This window comes from Ceratotherium simum, chromosome 16 (genome assembly GCF_057802395.1).
Source record: "Ceratotherium simum simum isolate JZ-2026a chromosome 16, ASM5780239v1, whole genome shotgun sequence".
NCBI classification, from domain to species: domain Eukaryota; kingdom Metazoa; phylum Chordata; class Mammalia; order Perissodactyla; family Rhinocerotidae; genus Ceratotherium; species Ceratotherium simum.
This window is the reverse complement of record NC_141915.1, coordinates 11,968,967-11,978,851: the sequence shown is the minus strand read 5'-3', so window position 1 is coordinate 11,978,851 and position 9,885 is coordinate 11,968,967.

The window sequence follows — 9,885 nt, the reverse complement described above, 5'->3', positions numbered from 1 at the left end:
TCAGTTAGTATCCTTTAGGCTGCAAAGAATAGACTATCCAACCAAAGGTAACAAACAGTGAGGAATTTATGACCTCACAAAACAAAAAGTCTAGAGGTAAGCACTCCAGAATTCAGCAGCTCTAAGATGCAGGAGTATGGGCTGACTTTTCTCTGATTCTCTTAGCTTTACCCTCATGGTGGCAAGGTAGCTGCCATAGCTCCATACATCACATCCCCACATGATAATATTTAAAATCAGGAAGGAAAGAGGCATTTCCTTCCACGTAGCTGTTTTTATTAGGGAGAAAATCTTTCCCAGAAGCCCCCAGCAACTATCCCTAATATTTTATTGGTCTGGATTGGTTCACATGCCCAGCTATAGGAAAGGCTGGGGAGTGAACATTGGGTATTTTCAGCCTTTTTGGCTGGAGGTGGGCTTTGTCATCAAGGAAAAAGGAGGGCATAGCTGCTGGATAGGCAACCTGTGAACTCCCTGGGTCAGTTGACTTTCACAACTAACACTATTTGTTATTTGCTCAGAGATGTTAGGAAGTTCAGGGTAAGGTGTGTTGTCCAGATTCTGCCATTCACCCCTCTCCTACCGGGTTTTGACCAATTAAGGTAGACCAAGCATTGCCAGTCAGATGAGGATAACAACAATAACAGCAACAGCAACAATAAGAGGAGCCGACAGTGGCTGAGCACTTCTCTGCGTCAGAGTCCTGAGGGGCTCACTGTACAATGTAACCATGACCCTGAACAGGCAGGTCTGCTGGGGTGTAAAGAGAGCTTTATCCTCCCTCCACCTCGCTGTTCCCTGAAACCCACTCTGATGGGCTAGTTCTCCCCCACCCCCTTGGATAAAACCTCAGGCAGGGGCCACTGGCTTCTCTGGTCACTCTCAGGTAATAAAAAGTCCTCCAGGTGTGGGCTACACAGGTGTATGCATGTGTCAAAACTCAGTGAATACACACAAGGTTTCTGCAGTTCAACCTAAGCAAATTTTACCTCAAAAGAAAAAGCTGTGAACAAATATTGAACTCCAGTTAATGACATGCACACTGAAGTATTTAGGGGGAAGTGTACTGATGTCTGCAATTTACCTTGAAATCACCCAAAGACAAGACGGCTGCAGAGCCTGCACTCTAGGGCTGAGGTAAAGACGGAGGCTTCTTGGTATCACCCTAACTCCTTGTGATCACCTCACCACTTCTTGGGAAGAGAAAATGGAGGAGGAACTGCACATGGGTCAGAGAGAGGGGTTGAAGCCTGTTCTCCCTTTTGAGGCAAAATAGTTCCGTCTATATTCTCAGCAAATGTCCTGGACTCAACTCAGTCAAGTCAGTCCCTCCCCTCTCCTCACAGGAAGACAAAGGGACTCTCCTCCTCTATGGAAATTGAGAGAAAGATGATAAGACTCCCTCCTGGCTAAGGATGACCTTTTCCTGACCTTGCTCTGTGGCCCTCTCCAGAGCTGCCAGGGGGCAGCGGTCAGAGCAGCGTCCTGGGAGTCAGCCCAGCTCGGCCTCCATGGTGGAAGCTTGTTCTTCACTTCCCCAATATGTATTCCACTCTTTCCAGCAAAAGCCCCTGATTTTCCTGTTGAATCCACTTCCTCTTCTCTCAAGTCGGTGTAATTTGTGAGGAGCCTCATCCCCAACTCAGGGCTAGAGCATGTGACCCAGCTTGGCCAATCAGAGCCTCCCATTCCCTTGGGTGACTGACTGGATGATGCTCTGAGTACCAGGGCAGGTGTTCTTTCCCACTGGATTTGCAGCTGAGGGGATATAAATTCTCAAGGTAGAACCTGTCACAGAGGACACTGAACTGAGATAAGAGAGAATCCAGATCCTAATGGCGTTGTTCGGGCTCCTGTGTGCAGCTGTGCTTAATGCAGGCATAACCTCTGAATTTTTTAGTTACATGAGCCAATATTCTTTAAATGCTTTCAACTCTGCCTCGTAAGGTCCATCCCCATTATCACTGCCTAATTGTGGTCTTGTCTTCTTTCATCTGGCTGAATGCAGAAGCCTCTTGACTGCTCCCTCCTCCTCCAATCCATCTCCCACTTGCTGTCAGAGTGAACTTTCTAAAGCACAAATCTGATTACGTCATGGCCCCGCTTAAAATCCTTCGGTGGCTCCCTCATGCTCACAAGGATAAAAGCCACACTCAGCGCACCAGCCAAGGCCCTGATAACCTGGTCCCCACGGGCCTTGTTTCAGCTCCTCCTCTCCTCCCGCCATGCGCTCTGATTGGGGGAAACCACTTGCAGCTCCCCCAGAGCATCAAAATAGTGCTAAGGCATTGTATATTCTCTTCCTTCTGCTGAGAACACCCTTTCCCTCCTTCTCCACCTGATAAACTGCGACTCACCCCTTGGCCCTCAGCTGCAGCATCGCTTTCTCTGAGAGATCTTTCCTCATGGGGTCAGGGGCACCCTTCCTCGGCATTTCTCTTGCACTTATTGCAATGCATGATGATCCCCATCTTGTGGTTACACATCTCTCCTTCCCATTAGATGTTGGGCTCCTTGAAGGTTAGGATTATGTCTTAAGGTGACTCTACATTCAGGTTTGCCCGGGACAGTTTGGGCTTTTGTTTGATGTCTTGGTATTATTAGTAGTAGTACCCCTTTTCACTCTCAGAAGTGTCTGGGTTTGGATGATAAATTACATGGTCACTTGACATATTCATGATTAGGTCATTGTTTGCACAGAGTGAGCATTAAAAATTATCTTTGGGGGGCCAGGCTGATGGCGTAGTGATTAAGTTTGCATGCTCCCCTTCACGGCCCAGGGTTCACTGGTTTGGATCTTGGGCGTGGACCTATGCGCTGCTCATCAAGCCATGCTGAGGCGGCATCCCACATAGAGCAACTAGAAGGATGTACAACTATGACATACAACTATCTACTGGGGCTTTGGGGAGAAAAAAGGGAAAAAAAGAGGAAGATTGGCAACAGATGTTAGCTCAGGGCCAATCTTCCTCAAAAAAAAAAAAATTATTTGTCGTGGCCAGCCCAGTGGTGTAGTGGTTAAGTTCGTGCACTCTGCTTCAGCAGCCCAGGGTTCCTCAGGTTCGGATCCCAGGAGTGGACCTACACACTGCTCACCAAGCCATGCTATGGTGGCATCCCACATACAAAATGGAGGAAGATGGGCACAGACGTTAGCTCAGGGCTAATCTTCCTCAGCAAAAAGAGGAAGATAGGCAACAGATGTTAGCTCAGGGCCAATCTACCTCACAAAAAAAAAAATTATTTTTCAAATGAATGCATGAATAAGTGATCCTTCCTAGGTCTCGTTTTCTGCTATCAAATAAATAGCTGAATTAGATTATTTTAAGTTCTTTACTGCTTAAAGTGATTCAAGTAAAGTCAGTAATCCAAACGGCTCGAAAAGGACCCCCCATGTAGAATTCCACATTCAAACATATTCACACCTGGATCAACAGCTTCAGAGACCATTACCTGCTGGGAGCCTAGCTATTGACACAAATAAATACAGCAGATCTTCTCCTCTACTGAAGACACAGTTGCCTCAGTTAGCCCCACTGGTGGCTGGAAAGTCTTCTAACAACAAATAAAAAACAATTTCCATTTGTTCTGTGGTACATGTTGCATCAATAGCATTACTACTGCCCAGACATGTCTCCTGAATGGTAGCGTGCTTCAGCCCCTGACCTACCCCATCTGCTTTCCCTGGGTGCACCTGTGCAGGCTCTGCCGTGGCCAAGCAGCAGGATGAAATCTCATCTAGATTAGCACTTGGTCGCCCAAAGCCCTCCACCATAAATAGACAGGTAACAATGGACTGCGGTCACATTTCATTTTACTAGCACAGAATGTGCAAATCACCACGTGCAAAACCATTGTAAGAAACAGCCAGTTAATATCGTTGCATCTTGGTCCTTCAACTGTAAAACTCAGTTTTTTATATTTATGTACATCTCGCTGCCAAAATTTAGTGCAGCTAAAGTTTTAGATCAGCTACACTTGAACAATTCTAATATTCTGCAATCAAAAAACAACACAAAATTGCTTAAAATAAACTTGATCACTTATAAAGTGACCTATAAACTATCAGCCTTTGAAATTTTTTTTTTTAACATTAGATGCCTCATCATTTTTTTTACAAATTGGGTGTCAGTGGAACATGGCTTAGGTTTTAACAAAAATTTGCAGAAGGTAGAATTTAAGAAAAATGAAATTCCCCTGATGGTAAAAAAAAAGTTTATTTGCATAACTTGTACACCTCTACTTCCCATGAGACACCAAACAAAAATAAATTTTCCGATACATTTAATATTGACACTCTACAGTGCTATTCTCAGTGACCAAGAAAAACTTCCTCTGAGTATACTAAAAATAAATACTGCCCTGCATTTCTCACTACTGTTTAGAAAAGATATTCAATCAATATTTCATAGATCAAATCTCTGTTGTATTACTCACCTAGTTTAATAATAATTCCATAATTCTTTACACGTTTAGATTTGCCTGAAAAAATCCTATATATGGCTATCTTAAAAAGGTCAGCTTTAGCCACTTTGGAGAGCAATTTGGCAACATCTATTAAAATTGAAAATGTGGGGGCCAGCCCGGTGGCGCAGCAGTTAAGTGCGCATGCTCCACTGCAGCGGCCCGGGATCTGCAGGTTCGGATCCCAGGCGTGCACCGACCCACCGCTTGTTAAGTCATGATGTGGTGGCGTCCCTTACGAAGTAGAGGAAGATGGGCACAGATGTTAGCCCAAGGCCAATCTTCCTCAAGCAAAAAGGGGAGAATTGGCATCGGATGTTAGCTCAGGGCTAGTCCTCCTCACAAAAAAAAGAAAAGAAAATGCGGACACCCTGCATGACCCAGCGACCTCACTTCCGGAATACACACCCTAGAACAGGAGCTTTCAAATTTTTTGGTACCAGCTCTCTATTCCACTCTTGAAAATGACTGAGGACGCCAAAGAGATTTAGTATATGCAGAAGATATCTATTTATATTTACCTGAGTAGAAATTAAAACCGAGAAAGATTTAAAATATTTATTAATTCATTTAAAATAACAATAAATCCATCGGAGCTGGCCTGGTAGCCTAGTGGTTAAGCTCACATGCTCCACTTTGGTGGCCCGGGATTCACAGGTTCGAATCCCGGATGCAGACTGAAGCACTGCTCATCAAGCCATGCTGTGGAGGCATCCCACATACAAAATGGAGGAAGATGGGCACAGATGTTAGCTCAGAGCCAATCTTCCTCAGCAAAAAGAGGAAGATTGGCAATAGATGCTGGCTCAGGGCCAATCTTCCTCACCAAAAAAAAATAACCCAAACAAAAATAACAATAAATCCAGTCCTGTTAATATAAATAACATTTTTATTAAAATAATTCTATTTTCCGAAACAAAAAAATTAGTGAGAAGAGTGACATTGTGTTACATTTTTGTGAATCTCTTTAACGTCTGGCTTAACAGAAAACATCCAGATTCTCATACCTGCTTCCGCAGTCAATCTGTTGCAACATCATCATCATGTAGCCTCTGGAAAGCTCCACTGTACATTCATGAGAGAGTAAGCATGAATAAGGGCAAATAACATCTTAGTACTATTATGAAAATAGTTTTGATCTCATGGCCCAAAGCACACTTTGAGAACCACTGCCCTAGAAAAACTCAAGCAAATGTATAAAGATGTTCTTCGTAGTATTGTTACAATGAGAAACATATCCGTCCACCTATAGGAGACTACAGATCCACAGGAGCTGTGCTAATGCTGATTTTCTCACCAGTGTATTTCCAGTAACTTAGAAGGTGTTGGCATGTGGTGGGTGTCAGTAAATATTTGTGGAAGCCGGGAGGAAGTGAGAGAGCCATCAAGGGAGAAAGGGAGGAAGTATGCATATTGTTCTGCAACTTGCTTTAAAATTTAACCCTATTTTGTGGACATCTTTTCACAGATGTAGACTTTTAGTTTACAGGGTAAAAGGCCAAAAGCCATGTGATTCTTGTATAATTAGTAAGCTTATTTTTCTGTTGTCTAAAAATAAGGTGTATTTAAGATGTTTTGATCTGTTCATCACCACAGGCTACAAACCACTGCCACCTAGTGGTGCATTAGGAAGTCCACATATTTTGGGCAAAAAGGCCTTTGCTGTTAAGAAAAAATAACTGAACATTTTGCCCATATTTTGTTTGGGGGTATTCTGTAATTCAGACAGAAAATTGAGCCATTTACTTAAAGGTCTTTCTAGAAATGAGATAACCAATGTAGATCTCTTTGTTACCCCTGTAACTCAGACCAAACAGCCAAAAACAACGGTTAAAACAAGTTAATAGATTATTTTCTTTATTTAAAGATCTTTTTCTTTCTCTCTTCTTTTCTTGATTTTGCTTGGTCTCTGATCTACACAGTGAGAGATTTTTAAAACTGCATCCAGAAAAAAACAGTAGTGCAAGGTAATGTTAGCGCTGCCTAAATAGCTATGATAGATATAGCCAAATGTTAGCATAAGTTAGCATAAGGGAAGCCATCTTGTAGAGAGGAAGCATGTAGAAATTACAAATCACCCTGATCCACAAGACACCCTCTTTGCTGAGGCAGCAATGCCTTAGTTTGCAGGTAGCCTGGATAAGTCCACACCTGCTTGTGAGGAATATGCATGTTTTGCTACTTTCTCAGCCTTAGCTTATACATAGACCTCCCTATTGCGATAAGGCAGTAACTTTGTTCTTTAAGTTTTCCCAGGAATGTAACAACCTCCAGAGAGGAGCCCTGTGCTGGTATCCATCACCAATGACAAGGAAAAGGGATGATCCGGCGTCTCAAGGACTACAACACCAGATGGTTGCATTCTGAGACCTCCCTTCTTTTCAGCCCGTTTGCCCTGTATAACTCCTTCAAAATTTTGTAGTTTTAAGACGGTTCTTTAGGACATTCATCCACCATCTTCCCCCTTGCTAGCAAGCTGTAATAATAAAAGACCCTTTCTCTCCTACCACCTTGCCTCTGGACTGTTGGCTTGTCTTTGCGGCGCGTAGAGGACCCCTATTTGGCGGTGACAGTAACTCTCAATAAATGCTTGCTGCTGAGAAGGAAACACAAACATTCATGGCTTTTTTTTTTTTTTTTTGAGGCAGATTGGCCCTGCGCTAACATGTTGCCAATCTTCCTCTTCTTCTTTTTTTTCCCCAAAGCTCCAGTACACAGTTGTGTATCATAGTTGTGAGTTGTGACTCTTCTACATGGGATGCCTCAACATGGCTTGAGGAGCAGTGCACATGTCTGCGCCCAGGATCCGAACCGGCGAACCCAGGGCCACCACAGTGGAACGCACGAAATTAACCACTGCGCCACCAAGCTGGCTCCCTTTTTTTCTTAATACTTGTTTTCGTTCACTCAATGCCTAGCACATAAGGGAGCCCAATAAATATTGTGGAAGGAAGGTGGGGAGGGAAGGAGAGAAAGTGGAAGGGAGGACGGAGGGCTGATTATGCTCAAAAAAGAGATAGAAGGCTATGATCTTCAGAGTGCCTTCCATCTCTGTGATTCTAGAACATTAATAACTATGACAACGAAGCCATGGTGAGTTATGAAGATTTCAAAGGCAACTAAAATCACTGCACTGCCAATGAAGGGATTCACGTCTCCTTACCTTAATCACCAATGAAACAGCCCTGCTCTGAAGATAATTACTGGGGGTCCTCATTTTTCAAATATTCATTATCTAAATCTCCACAGTTATGAGCCTGGGTAGGGAAAATTCATCAAAACATGAAAATATTCACCCATCAACTTCCAAATACTCCCTTTGCAAAAATCCCTCCCCACTTAATATTCATGTCTATCCCCACCTATCTAGTAAACATCTTGTCCCTCAGGTGATGTAAATATTGTATAATAAAATAAAAATACTGTACAATGAAAATTTATTACAAAGTAAAATTGCAAATCTTCCAATAAAAGGATTTCACAGAGTACACAAAAGTGATGGTGGAAATTGCTTGAATCACAAGCAAAGGCATTAACACATGAGAATATGGCAGAGAAAGCTGATACAAAGCTGATTACATGGTAGTGATAGATGCTTCCTGTTCTGGCTATCTATTGCAGCATAACAAATCACCCCAAAATTTACTGGCTTAAAACAATATCAATCATTTCATTCTCTCTGACAGTTTCTATGGTCAGGAATTTGCAAGGGGCTGGACCGGGCAGTTCTGGCTTGGGGTCTCAGGCAGTTGTAGTGGGATTTTGGCTCCCCCTCCTCACACCCAGGTACCCGCCCAGTTTAACCCCTAATAGTTCTCTGTTTCCCTTGGGATAAAGCCAAAAACCCTACATATGACTTTCCAGGCGCTCTGTGGTGTGGCACAATCTTCCCAAGCTCATCTCACGCCACGCTGCTCCTTGCCGTCCACCCACACTGGCCTTTCCCAGGGGAGTTGTCAGCTGCCACAGGGCCTTGCAGGTGTAGTTCCTGCTGCCTGTTATGCTCTCCCCCTACAGCCTCCCATAGTAGACATCTGCCACTTTGCCTGACCAAAGTGCTGTCTCATTTTTCTAGTATAAACAAAAACACCCCATCTTTTCTTTCCATCACCTGATGGATCCTGTAGTAACATGGATCCCTTCCCCTATCCCAACATCTAATTCAAGCTGGCCAATCAGAGTACCTCATCCACTGGATATAGTGATTGGTCCAGGGTTGGACATGTTATCCAAGCAGAACCAATCAGAGTCCTTTTTCTGTAATTTCTATAGAGGCTCTCCTTCTGTAATCCTGGGTGCCGAAACATATCTCCAGGTGGAAAAAAAAAATCTATTAAGTCACCACAGAGGGAAAGCAAAATTAAGAGATGGAGAGAGAGAAAGAAGTCCTGATGACGGTGCTTAAATCCCTGAATTCTGGCTTTTCCCAAAGCCAGTCTACCCTCTGACTTTCCTGTTACATGAGCCAAGTTATGCTCAAGTTAGAGTTGAGTTTCTATTACTTCATTGTCCTTCATCTGCCTAACTCTTCCGGGAAAGCCTGATTCCAAAAAGCCTTCACAGACCTTCCTGTGTAGTTCAAATCTTTTTTTTTTTTTCTTTTTTAAGAAATGACTGATTATTTTCCCCCTCCCCAAAGCCCCAGTGCATCGTTGTGTATCATAGTTGTAAGTCTTTCTAGTTCTTCTATGGGAGCTGCTGCCACAGCGTGGCAACTGACAGCCGGGTGGTGTGGTTCTGCCACCTAGAAGGGAACCTGGGCTGCCCAACTGGTGAGAGCGGGAACTTGAACCACACCATCAGGGATGGCTCTCAAATTTTTTATAAGCCCTTAGGGCACTATGTACTGTCCAACATAGCACTCACCACAGTTATCATATTATATTTATGCCTGGAATTGTTTACATGTCTCCTCCATATGACTTTAAGTTCCATGAGAGGGCCTTGGGTTTTACTCAACATTCATCTGTGTCTTACTAGTGCCTGGCAGAGAGCGGGCACTCCATACATATTTGTAGAACAAATGAATTACCTAATGAACCCACACGGCTGACAAGGGCAGCACGTTAGGCCCAGAAGAGACCAGAAAGAAGAGCTCTTTGTTCTTAAAAAAAAAAAAAAAAAAAAAAGGCTAAAAAGCCAAAATAAACCACTCTTAACATGACTTTACATTTCTCAACAAAAATGTAGCTACTGTCCTTCCCTGGACCCTCGATTTTCATTCCTCTGGCTTAAGCAGTTCTTGGTTCTTAAACCAAAAAAAAAAAAAAAAGAAAAGAAAACAAAGAACCACCTTTGTTATTTTAAAAATAATATAAGAAAATATTCATGGGTACAACTTTTCTGAGAAACGAAGAGTAAATAGAGAGAGGACTAGCCCTATCAGATTTTAAAACATATTTAAAAGTTCACAATAGTAAT